Genomic DNA, 17,759 nt, shown 5'->3' with positions numbered 1-17,759 from the left:
CACTTCCCCACAAATCTTCTAAGCTTTGTCTGTTACTTTTGTTAACACCAGCCAAAAACAGAAGATCAATGAAAGTTTTTAATTCAATAATATCTATAGGTTTTACGTCTCTCTCTCGCTGAAAAGAAGCTTTGATGCTCTCAATATACTGATTGGTATATAGAACTATAATCGACAAAATGTCGTCATCTATGAGGCAATTCCAACATTCCAAAGGCGTTCTCAATGCTTTCGCCGCACCTATAGGACCAGGTAACTTTCGAATAATATTGTGGGCCCTGAAACGTACTCTCCGCGATGGTGGAACTTTATTCCATTTTGTCTCTTTGTCCCTTCCAGTATAATAATGCTGGCTTTCTTCAAGTACTTCCTCGTCGTTTTCACTTTCGTTGTCCTGTTTCTGAATCTTCCTGCCGAACTTCAACTGCGTCATCACAATCTGTGTCTACTTCATCTTCAAAATCCTCTTGAACTTCATCATTATCCTCTTCGAACAACATTTTTTGTATTTCTGCAACATGATTTGGGTCAAGGAGATTGTACGTCTTACTGTAGCCTGCCATGATCAAGTGTCTCACACCTAAAATGATAAAATTCCTATAAAATAACGCAGTCAGGCGCAGGGTATCAATTTGATACCTGATTCTCAAACATTCTTAACTGACGATTAAACGGTCCAAAAAGAAAATAAGTGCATTACACATTGTATATTAACATTGTAGTACTTACTAAGTTATGTTGATAACCAAAGAAATGAATTGTTGAAATGCAACACGAACGGGCGCAGTGTATCAAACTGATCAATCAGCACATATATCGACAACAGAGCAGTCGTATCGACGCAGAAGCACACAACAATGACAAGCGTTCGGAAAAGGCTAGCTACTAGCGAGTAGGCGTCAGTGCTGCCACTCGTTGGCAAATAATTTACTGTAAACTTCGAGGTGTATCAATTTGAACAGCCGCGCCCGACGGAAGGTTAAACTGCACTCTTGCAATACGTCGTCAGACAATAATACGTTAGTAGCGCGGGGCGACGCCTACGCAACAATCACCATCGGCGCAGCGAACTCGCCGTTTGAAATCCAGTAAGCGGTCGTTCATCAGATAGTTGCCACGCGCGCTATACAGTTCGCCTTTTCAAAGTGTTTTGTGCGGCGCTTACGGTATCTGCAAGGCCACTAAACCTGTCTCCAGTTTTCAAACACGTTGGCTGCAGGACGGAGCCATAGGCACATCCCAGATTCGCTGCACAAGGGTAAGTACTGCATTCTTCTCTTTAAGCGCGGCTACAGCACACTGCGTCTTTGCACGAACACTCCTGACGCAGCAAGCTTCCTTAATTCACCAAATCTGTTTCAGTTCGAATAAGTGGTTCGTGATACAAAAACTTTTCTCACACTTGTCCCTAGAGTTCACTTACCACTGAATATGTCGTTGTCACTCGCAAAAATGTTCACTTCCCCCAAACACTTGAACGTTCAGTGTCGTAGCTTATGATAGTACCAGCTCGTATATGTGAGTTTATGCCCACGGTCATCATTGATTCCCGATAATCACTTACAAGACTTCGTTTGTACTGACACTGCTCTTTATAGTTCAAAATACAAATTACTAATAGGTGAATACGCTCTTAGGATATGCGTGCCTCTTGCATTTAATTCGCAGTCGCGACTAAAATTCTACACCTCATGGGCACAAGAGAATGCGTAATTTAGGAATAACAGCAACCCTGTAATATGCGATCTTGCTGCAAATGCACAAAACCACCAAATGACTCTAGCAAATAGTGACTGCACAAGAGTGCTCTTAAAAATTGTCTCCGAATGAGGCGAAATACGCACATTAACTACCCGCGACTTACTGTTGGGGGAGGGGGGGGGGGGAATTTTCACCTTTTGCGTTACCCAACACTGTAACAACGCATGGTACACGGGAAACAAGTAGAATGAAATAAAAACACATAAACAAACAGTTCACTATACTTAAATTCACATAAACACAAAATTAAAATGCTAGGTAATACAAACAACGGATAGATAATGAAGCTTGGCTGCTGTACGCTATACTGCTCCCAATACTACGTGATCAAAAGTATCCGGACTCCACCAAAAACAAACGTTTTTCATATTAGGTGCATTGCGGTGCCACCTAATGCCAGGTACTCCACATCAGCGACCTCAGTAGTCATTAGACATCGTGAGAGAGCAGAATGGGGCGCTCCGCGGGACTCACGGGCTTCGAACGTGGTCAGGTGATTGGGTGTCACTTGTGTCACACGTCTGTACACGAGATTTCCACACTCCTAAACATCCCTAGGTCACTGTTTCCGATGCGATAGTGAAGTGGAAACGTGAAGGGACACGTACAGCACAAAAGCGTACAGGATGATCTCGTCTGTAGACTGACAGAGACCGCCGACAGTTGAAGAGTGACGTAATGTGTAATATGCAGACATCTATCCAGACCATCACACAGGAATTCCAAACTGCATCAGGAGCCACTGCAAGTACTATGACAGTCATGCAGGAGGTGAGAAAACTTGGATTTTATGGTCGACCGGCTGCTCATAAGACACACATCACGCCAGTAAATGCCAAACGCCGCCTCGCTTAGTATAAGGAGTATAAACATCGGACGACTGAACAGTGTAAAAACATTGCTTGGAGTGACGAATCACGGTACACCATGTGGCGATCCTATGACAGGGTGCGGGTATGGCAAATGCTCGGTGAACGTCATCTGACAGCGTGTGTAGTAAAATTCGGAGGCGGTGGTGTTAGGGTGTGATCATGTTTTTCATGGAGGGGGCTTGCACCTCTTGTTGTTTCGTGTGGCCCTATCACAGCACAGGTCTACATTGATGTTTTAAGCACCTTCTTGCTTCCCACTGTTGAAGAGCAATTCGGGGATGGCGATTGCATCTTTCAACACGATCGAGCCCCTGTTCATAATGCACAGCCTGTGGTGGAGTGGTTACACGACAATAACATCCCTGCAATGGACTGGCCTGCTCAGAGTCCTGACCTGAATCCTGTAGATCACCTTTGGGATGTTTTGGAACGCCGACTTCGTGCCAGGCCTCACCGACCGATACCGATACCTCTCCTCAGTGCAGTACTCCGTGAAGAATGGGCTGCCATTCCCCAAGGAACCTTCCAGCACATGATTGAACGTATCCATGCGAGAGTGGAAGTTGTCATCAAGGCTAAGGGTTGGCCAACACCATACTGAATTCCAGCATTACCGATGGAGGGCGCCACTAACTTGTAAGTCATTTTCAGCCAAGTGTCCGGATACTTTTGATCTCATAGTGTAAGTTGGTGTCTGTGTTTGTACATGTTTTCATGTTCGTGTGTTCATCATTGTATCACTGGTATGTGCACAATCTTTTTTTTTTTTGTTGTTGAATATGACCTTAATCACTTCCTACTTTACTTCTTGCACAAAATATCGTCAACTCTGATTGGATAAAACATTATAAACGTAAGAGAAAATCAGTGTATGTATTCTTCTAAAGTCGGTATAGATTCTTAGTACTTCATGCCGAAGGAAAGACAAATTATTAAAAACTTCTGGTGTTACTGAGAGTCAAGTAGTGTACTTTTCAGTAATCTTGGTAATATTTTATAACGTCAATCGTAAATCGTAGTGACATTAGTGTAATTTAGTTGCCTCTCATCGCCGGTTGAAGTCTAGTAGCACCTCGACGAACGCCACCTGTAAAGAATTATGATTGTTTCGACATTACGTAATTTCTCTGCCGGTCACTTCCCTATAACTTATCTCGTACATATTTCTTTTATTATTATAAGAGAGGGTGTTAAGTTTGCCTCAGATAGAGTCCTTTGATTTTACCATTGTGAGGATACACAAGTAAATAACATCCGTCATACGGAATGTGTGCAATAATGTACGGTCCAGTATACCTTTTGCCACTTAGCGTTTTCCTTGGCTAGCAGAGAGGTTTTCACATAGGTCTTAAGTAATACTTTTTCTCTAACCACAAATCTGGTAACACCATGTAATTGTTTGTCGAAGTATTTCTTACGGCGTTGAGCTTGTTCTAAAATAGTGATCAATACCTGTCTTACCTTTTCATTTAAATCCTTATCTTGGAACAGACGTTATGGGGTTCACCCATTCATAGTTTTCTTGCCTATTGTATATTAAATCCGGCGGTGTAACTGTTGTATCGTAATTCGGAAGATTATTTACCACATGTTCAAATACGTGTAAGTTATCCATCCATTTAGACTGTTTGTTGGCTACATAAGTCCTCATAAACCTATTCAGTACACGAAATATTATTTCTATCAGGTTGAATTGTGGGCTATATTTGGGTATTAAAATTTGTTTGACCCGCTGCTCTTTTAGAAATTGTTTCCAAGCATGGCATGTAAGACAGGTTGCATTATCTGATAAGATCGTCTGTGATTTCCCAACAGATGGAAAGTAGGGCTAATCATTTAGCATACATCTAATAACAGGCTTAGCTGCAGTTGTTTTTGTGGCATACAGTTTCACATATTTTTCGAATACATCATTTACACCAATTATATATTCACACCTTCTCGTGCAGAGAGTAAAGTTCCCGTTGCATCTATACATACCCGCTCGAGGGTTTTTTTAGGTAAAATAGGATGTAAATCTGTTTCGCAGTTCAGATTGGCAGGCTTAGCCCTCTGACAAACAATACAGGTTTTCAAAATTTGTTATGTGCGTCGAAGCATATTGGGAAAATAGCAGTACACATTCAACTACTTACAGCACTTGCGGGCACCGTAGTGTTCCCAAATGAAATGAGTAAACCAAATTAAACTTTTCTCACACACTTCGGGTATACAAACGCACCATACAGCGCTGCTTGGGTTTCTCCTATAGAATAACACATCTTTATACAACTGGTAATGTTGTCGTACAGGAGCAAGTGGGTTACTGTTTAACTGAAATCTGACTTTCCTCCACCGCTCATCTTCTTCCTGCTATTTCGCCGTATTGTTACACACATCCAAAAAATATTTTCTAAATTTACTGTCCTTCACGAGAATAACCTTAAATTCCGTATTTTGTTCTATCAACTCTTCAAACTCAGGCAAACCTTGGGGTAACCGTGACAGTGCATCGGCGATTATGTTGTCTTTGTCATCCACATATATAATTTCAAAATTATAGGACTGCAAAAATAAAGTCCACCGCGCAAGGCGATTATGTAACAGCCTACAAGTGAGTAAATGCCGTGGTCACTGAAGACTCGTACATGCCTGTCAAATAGTTAATAATTTAATTTCGTAAATGCCCACACAGTAGCAAGGGTTTCTAACTCTGTTGTGGAATACCTGCATTCACATTCTGATACTGTGCGGCTAGCAAAACTAATTACTTTAACATTGTCGGTGACCTCACCTTCGTTCAGCTGAAACAGACAGGCTCCTAATCACGAAAAAATATATCTAAATCTTTGCTCATGTTAGAATGTCCTAAAACATTGGAATTTACCAGAGCATGTTTTATATCATCAAAATCAGCTTGGACTGTTGCGTCCAGATCCGCTGTCTGTCCTCCTTTAATAGGGGCACTGAGCAATTGGTTCGGTATGAACCGACGGAAAAATGAACGCAAACCTACTAATGCCTTTAGCTGTCGTTTTGTGCAAGGCACGGTAAAATTCTTTATCGCCAACAGTCTCTCAGGGTCAGATTTTATTCCTGCGGGCAAAATTATGTGACCGAGAAATTTGATGTTTTTTCTTACAAATTTAGGTTTCTTGAGGTTCACTGTGACACCAGCCGCTGAAAACCTATGTAGCATCCTATCTAAAAGATCTAGATGTTCATTCCAAGTAGGAGTTGCTATTAAGATGTCATCTATATATACTGTGAGTTTGTCAAGAAAGTCAGGCCGTAACACACGTGTCCAGTACAGTAATGAAAACCCCAGCACTCACATTTAACCCGAAAGGCAAAACGCAATACTGGTAGGACCTACCTGTAAATATGAATGCTGTGTATTTCTACTTTCAGGTGCTAAAGCAATCTGCCAGTATGAACTACGGAGGCCGACACTAGTTAAATATTGTACTCCAAGGAACCCCTGTAATTGTTCTTCTAGGTTTTCGGGTCGGGTCGTTACTGGTACAATAATTTTATTGATCTCCCAGGCATCGAGAACAAGTCTCACCGATTTATCTGCTTTCTATACTGAAAGTAGCGGACTGCAATATGGCGATAATGAGGTATCTATAATATACCATGAAAGCATCCTTTTTATCTCCTGGACCACCGCCTCTCTTTGCGACTATGGTAAGGAATAAGTGTTTTTACATAATGTGTCATGGGGCCGGACATCCATGCGATATTGATACGTTCTATAACTACAGGTTTCTTGTCGAATACGGGTACATAACTTAACAATACAATTCTAAGTTCGTTCTTTTGTTGCTGAGAAATTTATATGCATTCCGATATTTTATTTCAAATTCGTCCTGCTGTACTTGTTGACACCACAGTTCATTCGAGTCATGGTATCGAAATGTATTGACAATAAGATTTGCATGTTTATAGTTTGACAAAGCTCGCCGTTCCTACTTTTGACTTGTATCAAATCTACAGTACAGTTCCTCCCACTAATAAACAGATGACACTTCCCAGTTTTTAGATCAATTTTTGCACATTTTGCCCCTACGACATCCATGCCGAAAATACACTGTTTCGTCAGCCCTTCTACTACTAGAAAAACTGACTGAAAAATAATATCTTCAATATATATTTCGAACATGGTTTGTACTTAATTAGCTTAGATTTTCCACCCATGGCTCCTAATATCTTGCAATTCTGCACTGGATAGGGCGACAAAGCTGCGTGACTGTCAATCTCTTTAAAACAATACTTCAGGTATTTTTCCTACTGAAGCCTGTAAACTAGCTTGCAATATACAATCTTCTTCATACAGATCTGGTTCTTCCTCATTGGTCAACAAATCAAGCAATCTCTGTTGGTCCATTACGGCCAAGGGACATCGGCTGGTATGTACTTTTCAATTCAGTAAACTTAACCAACAGCCGTACATTTCAAGATATTTTATTTTATTCTGGAAGCAACCAATTTCGGCAATCCATTTTGCCATCTTCAAGCTCCATTCGCTTTTTTTCAAATCAACGAATTTATCACATAGCGCCATAAAACTGGATATCATGAGTTCCAATCGTTGTGCAGCTGCTTCATACGAAGGAGCTAGGTTGTCACGCTTTCGTATGAAGCAGCTACACGATTGGAACTCATGGTATCCAGTTTTATGGCGCTATATGATAAGTTCGTTGATTTGAAAAAGCGTTTAGAGCTTGAAGATGGCAAAATGAATTGCCGAAACTGGTTACTTCCGGTATAGTATGAAATAACTGAAAGTGTATGGCTGTTGGTAAAGTTTATTGAATTGAAAAGTACAAATCACGCATGTCCGCTTCATCTTGATACCTTAGCAAATTACTAGCATGGTAGCATGGATCGCCCCCACGACTATCCATGGCCAACATTGGGGAGCATAATGAGGCCACGTTTAATTTAACGCCCGTTATTACTGTCTGTAGGTGTTCCGTTTGATACTTCTATAATATTCACTCCCGACGTGTTCCTCTGCTGCGCATTCCGACCATGTTTCTGCCCTGAGATTATAGACGTAATGTTACTTTGCGCTTGGGACTGATAGGGTTGATTACTAATCGGGTACTGCCACTGCATGTTTCATGGGTCAGCCGTTTTGTTGCTAAATTGAGCCTGTAAATTACTGTAAGCGTTACCCCACTGTCTTGCATCTTCATTAATTAAGTTAGTAGAATCCAACACAATCAGAAAATACTACAAACTGCTTTCGGGTATTTGTACTAGCTTTTACATTTTGAGCGGTAGTTTAGCTCTCAGAATGCGTAGAACGTCAGTGTGTCATTGGCTCGTCCCAGAACCTCGTCTTATTCAAATATTTCTCAAAATATTTTCGCAGTGATCCATATTTTGGATTATATTGTTCAAGGTTGAATAGGGCTTTTCTTAATCTTTCGTGACCGCCATGTGACCAGTACTTTGAAAGAAACGCGTTTTCAAACTGTTCCAATGTCTGACAAGTTTCTGATATTTCCATCGCCCACAACGCTTCATCGCCTTGAATGTAACCCGTAACATATTGTATCTTTCGCTGTTCCGACCACGTTTTAGGCAATACATTTTTGAATGACTTTATAAAAATATCGAATGCACTTATTTATTTCCAGAGATAAACACCTGAAATTGCCGGTGTTTTGACTCTCTTCTAACAAAACTGCTGAAAAAGTGGGTTCAGCTATCTGCTGTTTCTTTCTTTTTTTCATCACGGTGTCGTTAGTTACCGTACTTCTCATAATTTGGTGAGCACACATCTACATTCGGGGTAATATAGTCACTAATTGCACTATCGCTCTTACCTGTGGGTATGTTGTCAAGTTCTTCTTCTGCGTCTTGGTGTCTTTCTTTCATTGTGCTAAGTTTCCTGTTAAGTTGATCGACTATTTGATTCTACGAGCCTGGTAAGTCCTGTGTCAAAATTTTCTATATCTGGCCTATGCCAGTTTGCAGTTTAACTACAGATATGTTTTGTGTAGCGTATACTTGTTCCATTGTGCTACTTTTTGCTTTTTGTAACTCTGTTTCTTGAGTACGGTTTATGTGTGTCTTTTTCTTCTAGATAGCTCTCAAGCTGCTGTTTTGTTATGCCCTCAACTTGATTTACAGCTTCCTGCATTTTTGTATTGAGCTCGGTTTGCTGTACATTCATAGCATTAAAATATTTAGTTAACTTACGTATCTGCTCTGGCAAATCCTTAACTGTGGTTCTCAAATTACTAATATTCTGATTCGTGGAATTTAAATCTTCACGTACCACATATATTAACTGATCAGCTGCCTCTCTTTTCAGTTGTGTCAGTTGTGTTTCCAGATTATTGTGCATGTCAGTAAGGTTTTTAACATCACTGTCTAGCTTGTTCATTTGAGTGGTTACACTCCCTATCTGTGTTGTGACGTTGACATTGTCTACCTGTATAGTGACGTTATCTGTGTTGTGACATTTCCTATCTGCGTAGTAATGTGGGCTGTTGTCTGAGTTAGAAATTGTGACATGAAATCTGTCTGCATTACTCTAAACATCTGCATAATGCCTGGCTCTACAGGATCTTGTACATTTTCGCAATCTGGTACAGTTTCCAAAGTTGACCTATTATCGTCTGTCACTTGCGACTGAGTACCGCTACTCGCTGCGACTGCGTTATCAGTATCTGCAATGTTTTTACTTCTGTGTTAGGCATAGGTTGAACAACTGATTCCTCATCGGATGAATTATCCATCGCTTTGGTTCGTGATCTTAATTTCACCATAGCTGTATACAGCCGTAAATTAGCGTGCAGCCGAACTATTGCGGCTCGTTCTACAAGGAAACAAATCACAGATGACGTGCCGCTCGTCCGTGAAATTCAATGTAGTAAAGTATGTCTCTGGTGAAACAGAAGACTAGTAAGTAACTTCTACGCTCGCAATCAGTGAAAATGATCCGCCATCCTAATATATCCTCGTGTGATAAAACTACCAAATTTTACGCAAATTCAAGTAAAAAAAAATTTGGAAAAATTAATGCGTTCTACGCAGTGTGTGTCAGGACAACGAGAAACTAGCCCACATTTACTGTCAACAGAAGCGTATTCGTGCTGTTATTCTTACCTTACGATCACTCCTGCGTCAGCAGATCTTTTGGTTGGTAGAAGTTAAACAACATTTCCTTTTCCAAAATTTTCTCTGTTTAAATTCCTTTTAAATATGGTATGCGTACACGGGATTAGTTCGTGAAAGGGAAATAGTTATAGGTTCCTCGTCGCACTTACTATGACCTAAGAACAAAATTAAATATGGTGGCCACAAAAGGAAGTAGATAATTGCATTCACGTACCTCAGTTATTATGCAGCGTCGTATCGAAGATCGGTGCCCAATCTTATATGAGATTTTGAAAAGAAAATTTCCATGAAATAACTTCACGGGATTCCACGGTTGTGGATTCGTTGAACTGTCAATAAAAACGGTGTCTATACGTTTTTATATGGTAATTATTCAGCGTTTTGCACACAACACATTCTCAAACGTGTTTACTAATCGACTCACAGATAACAAAAGCGACTCTTCGTCCAGAAAAAAACTGAAGGTGAACCGGTTCTTTGTTTTTCCACGTTATCTCTTCCAATAGCTTACATACATCTCTTTTAAAAATTGTTATAATATTTACAGAAAAAAGACAATAAATAAAAATTTAAAAAATGGATATTTAAATAGATCTTCTTTAACGTTATGTAGGGCAGGGGGAGGGGATGTGGACAGGAGGGGGGGGCTGTGAGGGGGAGGGGGCTGAGATCCACGTGCTGGCTGAGAAAAACACATGACGTCATCCGGGGGTGGGGTTGTGCGTGGTCGGGGAGTGTGATTAATTGATCAATTCAGTTAATTTGCATATCAGTTTGATATCAAAATTGGAGTCGTGCCGCCGTCTCCCTACTACTTGCGATATCTTACCATTCCCACACTGCTTATTGAGTGAGATCAGTGCGTACTTAGTACAGCGTTAAAATATGTCTGGTTGGTTACTGTTTACTGGTTTGTGTTTTTATTTATTTATTTTGAGTTGGCTTTGTGGGTTTTCGTATTGTTTTGCATGCCATTAACATAAGAAGTAATTATGTTTTAATGGGAACTGGATTGCTGGTGTTATAGGCTTATTTTCGTTTTGGGTGAATAATCTGATTCGCTCCATAAAGCACCTGATGACGATAGTACCAGACTATGCTGACCAGCGGACTAAACCACGCACCACGGACCTACCGAAAACACACGTATAAGTCTTTCACTCTCGTTGGTCAGGAGCGAGCGACGCAGTGCGGTCTTTGGTTTAGTCTGTGGTCCGGACTTCGGAATGTCCCAAGACATAAATAGCATTTTTTTCGCGAATTGGAACACATATAACTTCTGATTTTTTTCATTTTCATTGAATCAACTGTGGGTTCTTGGTGAAACATTGTAAATTAACTAAACAAACACTGTTTTATGCCTTGTTTCACAATTTATTACTAATGTTATTGCAGAACCGTGGTTTCGGGTTATAAGCCCATTTTCTAATACATTACAGATTCCCAAAGATGAGAGTACATAGATAAACATGATGACAAGACAAATATAATCTCTACTTCTTAGGTAGTGATCCCTAGCTTAATGTACACATCAGTGACCATTTTTTAACAAATTACATCCATTATTACACAATCACCGATTATACTACAATGACCGGACTGAAGTTATTCATCAGCTAACAAAGTTTTGCTTCTATCCTGGGGTTATGGTCTCATCTGAAAGAGGTGAATAATTAACTTGGGTTTGCTCATTTAATAATAGGTGTGGGGATATACACATCTGTTTCATAATTTCTAAAATTTCTAATTGGTCGAGCTTAGCCCCCTTTTCCTCTGTGTGTAGGACTTGTACATCGATTGTGTATTTGTGATTATTGTTAAGGCAACGTTCTGCGAAGGCTGAATCAGGCTTCCTCAATCTCCTGCTTTTGTGGTGTTCCTTAAGCCTTGTACAAAATGACTTCCCCCGTCTCTCCAATGTAGCAAGACTGACACTCCAGGCATATGATTTTATAAACCCCACTTTTTGTGACGGTTGTTTGTCTTTTGCATTGAACAAGAAACGACCTATTGTCTGAGGGACATAGAAAAACACAAAATGGTTCAAATGGCTCTGAGCACTATGGGACTTAACATCTGAGGTCATCAGTCCCCAGGAAAACACAGAGAAACCCTTTGCGTTCAAGATGTTACTTATGCTAGTTTATGTTTTCCCTATAAAAGGTAATCTGCACCATATCTTTCCCTGTTTGTCTGTGTTTTTCATTGGGGACAGGAGGGACCTGGCTTGCTTTTTGGTATTTTTACCTAAAATTTTATTAATGGAGTTTCGGTCAAATTCATTATTTATGGTTATTATTTTTATTGTGTTAAGTTTCTGGTTAAAGTCTTCTTGGGACTTGGATTTTTTACCTTAATAACTCTCATAATAAATATTATTGCGATTTAATTATGGTAACACGTGCTGACTTGATGCCTAACATGAGACATGAAAATTTGCACTGAGTGTAGAAGGATTCCAGAAATTGATGCTATTTTGATAAGCGAAACACCTACTTAAATTTTCTTTTCATAGTTGGCTTTCTGCGGCCATGATGAGTTTTCCGGCGTTATTGTACGCAACATAACAAAAACTGCCTTTTCCTCCTCAACCGTGATTAAATGATGAATGTTTGTACACGGTTTAAATTTCGGCCGGCAACTCCCTGGGAATTTATTTTGAACGCGGAGGACAAGTCCTCGCCGGAGATTTCAAATAGTATATGTGTATTAAATCGCAGTGTAACTACAATTTGCTGCAGCGCCGGCACCGGTGAATGTGTCAATGGGCGACCAACGTGATGTGATGAAATATCTTCACTATAATTATCACTAATGGACACACGTTAACCGAGCAGCTATATTGCGATTGACTGAACATTGCGACTGGCAGTAGTTGAAAACAGGATCTTGTAGACTACTGATTTGGGTCGATATATCGAGCAGTAGATAGCGAAGTGAGACTGCTATTGGGATAGACGGTAGCACCTGTTGTTTATGTTAAATCGTGTGTTTTTTGTTTTGGTTATAAGAAATTATGTTTTAAAAACCTGAGATTGAGAACAGTTTTCTGTAAAAAACGGTTTCTCATTGTAAGTTTACAGAAGTTTTCAAAAATCTAAACTTGTGATTTTTGTTTGTAGGTGGGCAGTTTGTATGCCTGAAGAGGTGCGTTCGGAGCTTCCGGCACCTAAAATTTTAAAATTAAGCGCTGGTCTTGCATCAACCTGACTGCTCTTTAGCTGTATCGTTCATTACCCTAAGCGTTGAAGCCTTTCTGGCTTCTCGAAAAAAGCATTATTTGGTCACATAGTACAGCATTAGTGTAGAAAAACTGTCATCATTTTTAAAGCGATCGAACAATGGCTTGCTGTCTTGAATGAATTCGTAAATGTATTTCTCTAAAATAAAGAAAGAGAAAGTCACTTAACAAAACAGTGATCTAAACAGGCCGGCCTGGGTGACAGAGCGGTTCTAGGCGCTTCAGTCTAGAGCCGCGCGACCGTTACGGTCGCAGGGTCGAATCCTGCCTCGGGCATGGATGTGTGTGATGTCCTTAGGATCGTTAGGTTTAAGTAGTTCTAAGTTCTAGGGGACTAATGACCTCAGATGTTGTGTCCCATAGTGCTCAGAGCCATTTGAACCATTTGATCTAAACAGAAAACTAAAGAGACAACTTACAGTACAGTGGAATCAAAAGTTCTTCCTTCGGTGGAATGTAACGTTTACCATGGGCTGATACATTCTCTTTCGTTTAATTTTGAACCGTCATTATAAAACTGTCACAAGACAGAAATTTCATCAGTAAAATACCATAAACACTGGTCTTTCTGTTGTAAAGCAGCTTTTCAGATGCTTTTATCAATTTTTACGTAAGTCTGCCATAGACTTAAAAAAGCAGAAGCCTTCGTAGGGTGCTTTTACTGCCTAAATAGATTGAATGCATGGCTTGACGTAGGATGTCGCGATGAAAAGGAAAATGGCTAACAGCGCTGCTGCCTTTTCCTTGCTCGTAATTTAGCATTGAACACAAACTAATGATATTTTTAGGGAATAAATAGCTCTCGCCTATCATCGAGCTTGGTATGTTGCACTTTAGGTCGAATGTTAAATTTTCTGTGTATCTACGCTTAAAAATATCGCATTAGTCTCTGTCAATTGTTGATAATAATCTACGACTATTTCTTTAGTCAGTTCAGTGCGGTTAAACTGAAGCAGACTGTCGATTTAGCACACAGTCAGGCGCAGTGCGAGGTTTCCTTTATGGGACTATATTTTATCTTGATGACGCTTTTCCAATAATGTCGGAACATTTTGAGGAGTGAATATCAGAATTGTTGTCATTTGACTGAGTTTTACTTCGTACACGTTTTTTAACACCAATTCATGCACGTGATGGGCTCCAAGCAAAAATAACCAAGTCTCTGTTGAATTTTTTTTTCAAGAAGCACACAGGTGCATTAATCCATATGACCCATATTAAAAGCTGTAGTATCAAAACAAAGAATTTGCACTTCAATTTTCGAGATGTCTGTCTACAACTGCTTTACAAACACCTTGCACCTATTGGCACCCTGAACAGTTTTCCAGCCTTGGCACAGCAATAAGTTTTCTTTATTCAACTGTGATGCAACTGTTGAAAGACATTCTTCTTTTGATTTCCCATCATGTAAAACGGCCAAAAGTTTGTCATCCCAGTGAACGGTTAGAATAACTGGTACCGTACCCCGTTTCGAAAATCAGCTTTCATGGCTTCCGCACGCTCTTTCCGTTACTCTGTATGAATTCAAGAGCTTACTTGTAAGAAATTCATCTGTATTATCCAAGTACCAAAACGTAGTTTCAGGCAGAAACACTGAATCTTTCGTACATAACTGTGGTTGGAGTCAGGAACGATGGCGACCAAGTTTAGGCTTGTTCTGCACACCTACTCTATGTGATCAAAAGTATCCGGACACCTGGGTGAAAATGACTTACAAGTTCGTGGCGCCCTCCATCGACAACTGCTGGAATTCAATGCGGTGTTGTCCCAACCTTACCCTTGATTACAGCTTCCACTCTCGCAAGCAAACGTTCAGTCAGGTGCTGGAAGCTTTCTTGGGGAATTGCAGCCCATTCTTCTTCACAGAGGGCTGCACTGATGAGGGGTATCGATAACGGTTGGTGAGGCCTGGAGCGGAGTTGGCGTCCCAAAACATCCCAAAGGTGATCTACAGGATTCAGGTCAGGACTCTGAGCAGGCCAGTCCATTGCAGGGATGTTATTGTCGTGTAACCACTCCGTCACAGGCTGTGCATTATGAACAGGTGCTCGATCGTGTTGAAAGATGCAATCGGCATCCCCGAATGGAAAAACTGGTAAAAGACGATCTCGGGGAAGATCAGTTTGGATTCCGTAGAAATATTGGAACACGTGAGGCAATACTGATCCTACGACTTATCTTAGAAGATAGATTAAGGAAAGGCAAACCTACGTTTCTAGCATTTGTATACTTAGAGAAAGCTTTTGACAATGTTGACTGGAATACTCACTTTCAAATTCTGAAGGTGGCAGGGGAAAAATTCAGGGAGCGAAAGGCTATTTACAATTTGCACAGAAACCGGATTGCAGTTATAAGAGTCCAGGGACATGAATGGCAAGCAGTGATTGGGAAGGGAGTGAGACAGGGTTGTAGCCTCTCCCCAATGTTGCTCAATCTGTATATTGAGCAAGCAGTAAAGGAAACAAAAGAAAAATTCGGAGTAGATATTCAAATCCATGGAGAAGAAATAAAAACTTTGAGGTTCGCCGATGACATTGTAATTCTGCCAGAGACAACAAAGGACCTGGAAGAGCAGTTGAACGTAATGGACAATGTCTTGAAAGGAGGATATAAGATGAACATCAATAAAAGCAAAATGAGGATAATGGAATGTAGTCGAATTAAGTCGGGTCTTGCTGAGGAAATTAGATTAGGGAATGAGACACTTAAAGTAGTAAATGAGTTTTGCTATTTGGGGAGCAAAATAACTGATGATGGTCGAAGTAGAGAGGATATAAAATGTAGACTGGCAATGGAAAGGAAAGCACAACTTGACTAGAAGAAGGGATCGGTTGGTAGGACATGTTCAGGGGCATCAAGGGATCAACAACTTAGTACTGGAGTGCAGCGTGGAGGGTAAAAATCGTAGAGGGAAACCAAGAGATGAATACACCAAGCAGATTCAAAAGGCTGTAGGTTGCAGTAGGTACTGGGAGACGAAGAAGCTTGCACAGGATAGAGTAGCGTGGAGAGCTGCATCAAACCAGTCTCAGGACTGAAGACCATACCAACAACACAACTGCATGCTCAAAGGTATTCAAACAATCATTCTTCCTGTGCTCCATACATGAATGGAATGGAGAGAAACTGTAATTACTCCTACAACGAGACGAACCCACTGCCATGGTTTGCAGAGTATAAGATAGATGTAAATGTAGATGGAGAAAGCAGAAAATGTGCGTTTTAATAGAGCGAACGTAGAAATTTTATGCCTGTCCATTTAGTAAAGTGTGATTTGCGAGCCAGATAGAGCCGACAATTGCTGCTGGAGCGCGCTCCGATCGCGTATGGCACGTAGAGGCGTAAGTCGCATCGTGTCTGATCATTCATCAGCACGTTGTACCCGGCACGCTCAGCGTTGACGTTAGAAGGTACTCCGACAGTTTAACGCGTCATTTCGCCAAATAATGGCAAGGATAGCCGGTGAGGTGCCATGTTGATGCAGACTTTTCGGGATGTGACCTCTTGAAAGTTTATCTGCGATTCTAAAATTTCCTTTGCCTTTCTTTTTCATGGCTTTTATGAAAATATAAATAAATACAACATTTTGAGCATTATTTCGGTTTATTTGCGTTGTAAGTAACATAAAAATTTAGAACGGTAAAAAAAAGTTTTCTCATAGGGTACGGCTCACGACTCTGGGATTACCGTTGTATTCTTTTTCCGCAGTGCCAAAGGCTGCCCAGCGAACTGCCCTAACTTACATGGCTCACGTCTCGCACGACCCGCGGCAAAAGTGCTATTTTTTTCTGAACGATTGGCCATCTGGGGATCATGTTCTGTCACTTTCATTTCTGGCCATGCCCTGCGTATACATTGCCGTAAACTTAGACGAAATAGGTGATTAAGGGTAGGCGCGGCTCCTTACGTGAATTTCGGAATTTTTACGTTATTTTTGGAGGAAACAGAGACGTACCAGATAGGGTTGATAGAAGAGACAGAGAAGATCTAATGGAGAGCAGCGCGCTTCGTTACAGGATCATTTAGTAGTCGCAAAAGCGTTAGGAGATGATAGATAAACTCCAGTGGAAGACTCTGCAGGAAAGACGCTCGGTACGGGCTTTTGTTGAAGTTTCGAGAACAAACCTTCACCGAGGAGTCAAGCAGTATATTGCTCCCTCCCTACGTATATCTCGCGAAGAGACCATGAGGATAAAATCAGAGAGATTAGAGCCCACACAGATGCATACCGACAATCCTTCTTTCCACGAACCATACGGGACTGGAATAGAAAGGAGAACCGATACAGGTACTCAAGGTACCCTCCGCCACACACCGTCAGGTGGCTTGCGGAGTATGGATGTAGATGTAGATGTAGATGTAGATATAAATTTCATACTGACGCTTTTCTTGTAGGAGACAGAAATTTTGAAGTTCATACTTGTTACGAGTTAAATATTCGCACAACTGCATAAAAACGCCGTTTTCAGAAGCCTGTATTGGGAATCACAATGCAATACGCAACTTTGAAAAGATTGATTACCGAGCAGGATATCTTGGTAATCAACGAAACGAAAAGTATTGCTGAGAGTTCAATAGTTTTTCAGATATTTCGTCATAAATTTGAAGCTGTTTACGAACGCGAAAATTTCATCTATATTGCCGTAACTTTGTCTGTGTAATTAAAATTAGGAAGGAGATTTTTGACATACGGAGAGACCCTACAGAGATCTATATCACACGTGAATTTGAGATTTTTTAGTAGATTTTTGTCGGAGAAAGAAACT

At 40.6% G+C, this 17,759-nt stretch overlaps 1 protein-coding gene across 1 annotated transcript in view; it reads left to right on the top strand.

Annotated features, from left to right (window-relative positions):
• Positions 1-1,209: 1,209 nt before the first annotated feature.
• Positions 1,210-17,759, top strand: part of LOC126162444 (uncharacterized) — a 300,063-nt gene continuing 283,513 nt past the window's right edge. The window contains exon 1 of the mRNA XM_049918955.1: positions 1,210-1,258. The gene's annotated coding sequence lies outside the window, so the exon portion shown is untranslated. The remainder of the gene's footprint in view (positions 1,259-17,759) is intronic.

This window comes from Schistocerca cancellata, chromosome 2 (genome assembly GCF_023864275.1).
Source record: "Schistocerca cancellata isolate TAMUIC-IGC-003103 chromosome 2, iqSchCanc2.1, whole genome shotgun sequence".
NCBI lineage: Eukaryota > Metazoa > Arthropoda > Insecta > Orthoptera > Acrididae > Schistocerca > Schistocerca cancellata.
This window is presented reverse-complemented; position numbering and strand designations above follow the sequence as displayed.